Source organism: Capsicum annuum, chromosome 12 (assembly GCF_002878395.1).
Source record: "Capsicum annuum cultivar UCD-10X-F1 chromosome 12, UCD10Xv1.1, whole genome shotgun sequence".
Taxonomy (NCBI): domain Eukaryota; kingdom Viridiplantae; phylum Streptophyta; class Magnoliopsida; order Solanales; family Solanaceae; genus Capsicum; species Capsicum annuum.
In genome coordinates this window covers 197237708-197242664 of record NC_061122.1, presented here as the reverse complement: position 1 = coordinate 197242664, position 4957 = coordinate 197237708, and the positions used below count along the sequence as shown (strand labels likewise).

The 4957-nt window shown below is 40.2% G+C and overlaps 1 pseudogene; it reads left to right on the top strand.

Moving 5' to 3' along the window:
• The window catches only part of LOC124889706, a 5460-nt pseudogene extending 2413 nt beyond the window's left edge, over positions 1–3047 (top strand).
• The last annotated feature ends 1910 nt before the right edge of the window (positions 3048–4957 follow it).

Sequence of the window (4957 nt, the reverse complement as noted above, 5' to 3'; positions counted from 1 at the left end):
ATGTAAGTATTAAAATCAAAGAGGAAATCAAGAAACAACTTGAAGCCAAAGTAATTCGAGTGGCTCGCTATCCCATGTGGTTATCCAATGTTGTTCCCTTACCAAAGAAAGATGGAAAAATTCGAGTGTGTGTTGATTACCGTGATTTGAACAGAGCAAGTCCGAAAGATGATTTTCCACTGCCCAATATCCACATTTTGTTAGAAAACTGTGCTAAACATGAGGTTGCCTCTTCTGTGGATTGCTATGCCGGATATCACCAGATCATTATGGATGATGAAGACGCAGAGAAGACATCTTTTATCACACCATGAGGAACTTATTGTTATCGAGTGATGCCATTCGATTTGAAGAATGCTGGAGCAACATACATGAGAGCCATGACCACTATGTTTCATGACATAAAGCATAAGGAGATTGAGGTCTACGTGGATGATGTGATTATTAAGTCAAAAAGTCAGGCCGACCATGTTAAAGATTTAAGAAAGTTCTTTGAAAGGCTTCGCAGGTAAAATCTCAAACTCAACCCGGCAAAATGTGTATTTGGAGTTTCGTCTGGAAAGCTGTTGGGGTTTGTAGTCAGCCGTCGGGGAATTGAATTGGATCCCTCGAAATTCAAAGCCATTCAGGATTTGCCCCCGCCCAAGAATAAAACGGAGGTCATGAGTTTGCTTGGTAGACTAAACTACATTAGCAGGTTTATTGCTCAACTCACAACCACTTGTGAGCCCATATTCAAGTTGCTAAAAAAGAGTGCTGCGGTAAAATGGACTGAAGAATGTCAGGAAGCGTTCGATTGAATCAAAAGATATTTGTCAAATCCGCCCGTGCTGGTACCCCCGGAGCCTGGTAGGCCTTTGATATTATAATTATTAGTCATGGACAATTCTTTCGGTTGTGTCCTGGGTCAACATGATGCCACAGGCAAAAAGGAGCAGGCTATTTATTATCTTAGCAAGAAGTTCACCGCATATGGGGTCAGGTATACTCTTCTTGAAAAGACGTGTTGTGCCCTAACTTGGGTAGCACAGAAGTTGAAGCATTACCTCTCATCCTATACTACTTATCTCATCTCCCGCATGGATCCTTTGAAGTATATCTTTCAGAAGCCTATGCCAACGGGTCGATTGGCAAAGTGGTAAATATTACTTACCGAGTTCGACATTGTATATGTGACTCGAACCGCCATGAAAGCCCAGGCCTTGGCAGATCATCTTGCTGAGAACCCCATCGATAAAGAGTACGAGCCATTAAAGACATATTTTCCTGATGAAGAAGTGTCGTGTGTCGATAAAGTCGTTATAGATGCTGATCCAGGTTGGAGGTTATCCTTCGATGGAGCTGTCAATATGAAAAGAGTCGGAATAGGTGTGGTTTTTATCTTTGAATCGGGACAACATTTCCCAGTAACAGCACAACTTTGATTCTACTATACTAACAATATGGCAAAGTATGAAGCCTGCATTCTTGGTTCGAGGTTAGCTGTTGATATGGGAGTCCAAGAATTATTGGTGTTGGGAGATTCGGATTTGCTCGTCCATCAAATTCAAGGCAATTGGGAGACTCGAGATTTGAAGCTCATCCCGTATCGACAATGCTTGCAGGGGCTATGTCAATGGTTTGTGTTGGTAAAATTTAGGCATATTCTAAGGATTCGTAATGAAATTGTTGATGCTTTAGCCACTCTGTCTTCAATGCTCCAACATTCTGACAAAGCTTACATCAATCCAGTGCATATACAGAGTCGTGATCAGCATGCTTACTGTAATGCGGTTGAAGAAGAGCTCGATGAAGAACCTTGGTTCTTGGATATCAAGCGGTACATTCAGTCAGGAGAATACCCAGCATATGCCACCAACGATCAAAAGAGGGCTATTAGGCGTTTACCTAGTGGATTTTTCTTAAGTGGGGGAATCTTATATAAGAGAACCCCAGATCTGGGACTTTTAAGGTGTGTAGATGCAAGAGAAGCCTCGGCAATCATGGTTGAAATACACTCTGGAGTATACGGATCGTATATGAACGGTTATGTCTTGTCGAAGAAGATTCTTCGAGCGGGTTATTACTGGCTTACTATGGAAAGGGATTCTATTCAGTTTGTTCGAAAGTGTCATCAATGTCAGGTACACGGTGATCTGATACGATCTCCTCCTGTTGAGTTGCATGCAATGGCCGCTCCATGGCCATTCGTGGCTTGGGGAATGGATGTGATTGGATCGATTGAGCCGAAGGCATCAAATGGGCATAGATTCATTTTGGTAGCCATTGACTACTTCATAAAGTGGGTAGAAGCGGTAACTTTCAAGTCAGTGACAAAGAAGGCTGTGATAGATTTTGTTCATGCCAATATCATTTGTAGATTTGGAATTCCTAAGATGATCATTACAGATAATGCTGTCAATCTCAATAGTCATTTGATGCAAGAAGTATGTCAACAATTTAAGATCGCACATCAAAATTCTACTCCATATCGCCCAAAGGCCAATGGTGTTGTAGAAGCCGCCAATAAGAACATAAAAAAGATACTGCGAAAAATGGTACAAGGGTCTAGACAGTGGCATGAAAAGTTGTCGTTTGCATTGCCAGGTTACCGCACCACTGTTCGCACTTCAACAGGGGCAACTCTACATTTATTGGTCTATGGGACAGAAGCAGTCATCCCTACGGAAGTTGAAATTTCCTATTTTCGAGTCATTGTAGAAGCAAAGATTGATGATGACGAATAGGTAAAAACCCGATTGGAACATTTGAGTTTGATTGAGGAAAAAAGGCTAACGTCTGTATGTCATGGCCAGTTGTATCAGAGGAGGATGGCTCAAGCGTATAACAAAAAGGTCTGTCCCAGGAATTTTGAAGTTGGTCAGTTGGTATTGAGAGGTATCCTTCCTCACCAGGTTGAAGCGAAAGGCAAGTTCTCCCCTAAATGGCAAAGTCCCTTCGTTGTGAAGAAAGTGTTGCCCAATGGAGCCTTATATTTGACAGATATTGAAGGCAAAATGACAGAAATGGCTATCAATGTTGATGCGGTCAAAAGATATTATGTATGATATTTGATCCTTTGTTGATTTTATTGCATGTTTAGTACTTGCATTTTTTAAAATTGACATGACGAAGGCATTTTATTCTTCTATCCAAACATGGTGTCATCCTTTGTTTACCCATTTGAGCTTCGTTTTATTTTTCTTTCATATCCCTCTTTTGGAATCAAAATAGAGTCAAAGATAAATGTCAAGAAAATAAGAATAAAAGAAAGAGTTCAAAAATTAAAAAAAATCAAAATCAAATCAAAACAAAGAACAAGCTGATGGAACTACGTCCGACCTGATTCTCCTCTCTCGGGAGTGAGATACGTAGGCTGCCCTATTTTGGGCTTGGTCCAACCAAATAAAGATATAAGATTCACCCAGTCAACAAGACTGGGACATGAGTTAATGTGTTGTTTGAGTCGATTCCAAAAGTTGTAAGTCCCACCCCCACTTCAAGTATCGTTTGAGCCTCTTACCATCTTTTCTAACCTTAACCAAAAGCTAAGTCACAACCAAAGAAAGTCCTTCAAATCAATTTTTGGTAATGTTAAGGCTAAATGTAATGGATATGATGATACATTGTGAAGTACCGCTTGTCTCCCTCAGCATAAGAAATCAGGAAAGAAATACAAAAATAAGAGAGTCTTATTGGTGAAGACCCCCGTGGGCATCATAAGGCGATGGTGAGTTGAGAGAAAATGAAAATGAGAGAGTCTTATTGGTGAAAACATTTGCAGGCACCAAAGGCGATGGTGAGTTGAGAGAAAATGAAAATGAAAGTCTTATTGGTGAAAACCTTTGCAAGCACCATAAGGCGATGGTGAACGGAGAGAAATAAAAATGAGAGAGTCTTCTTTGTGAAAGCCTTTGAAGGCACCATAAGGCAATGGTGAGTGGAGAGAAATAAAAATGAGAGAGTCTTATTAGTGAAAACCCTCACGGGCACCATAAGGCGATGGAGAGTTTAAGAGAAAAGCGAAAAGTGAACAGAAAGAGATTTGTTGATGAAAGTCTTTTAAGATGACGTCAATCGAATATAATGTATGAGTCCAATGGATTTGAAGAAGTGGCTCAGCGGCAAAAGGCACGAAATCAACAACAAATGGGGAGTTTGGATAGGAAGATCAGGCAGCTCAATCCAAAATGCATGTCATACTCATTGGAGTTGGTTGTCGTATTCAGATAAGTTTTCTTTTTGAATATGGGACATTGCCTTTTTCTTTCATTTACATATTCATGCTTTTTGGTCTTTTTATGTCATTTATCAAAATAAAAGTCACCATAATTTCTTTACATTTTAAGTCAAGTCTGTGTCAAAACAAGCGAGAAAGGATTTCAAAATTCACTACCAGTCTTTCCAATTATACGAGAAAAAGCCAAGGAACAGCACAAGAAAGAAATATGATCATAATTCAACACAAAACAAAGGAAGTCTATCAACCGACAAGCTGTTGGATTCGTGGAAACATTCAGATTTGGGAAAAGGGTGCACCTCAGAGGCATGGTAAAATGGAAGCCCATTATTCGAGTCGAAAATCATTTCCCTCAATATGGATCCGGGTCAATGATGCGGCAAGACAGGGCGAGTGATAGCGATTTAGAACAAAAATAAAAGGAACGAGTGCTGGGCAGATACCTGAGAAGCCAAGATCTGCAAACTACCACTAAGTTTTTAACTGATAAATTTTCTTTGTTGAAATAGGGGCAAATTCGCTTCACTTAATTCAGCTACCATTGGAAGTGCACATTAATGGGATTTTACTTTATGTTCAGGACCCTCCTGGAAAATGGGATTTCACTTTATGTTCAGGACCCTCCTGAAAAATGGGATTTTACTTTATGTTCAGGACCCTTCTGGAAAATGGGATTTCACTTTATGTTCAGGACCCTCCTGAAAAATAGGATTTTACCTTATGTTCAGGACCCTCCTG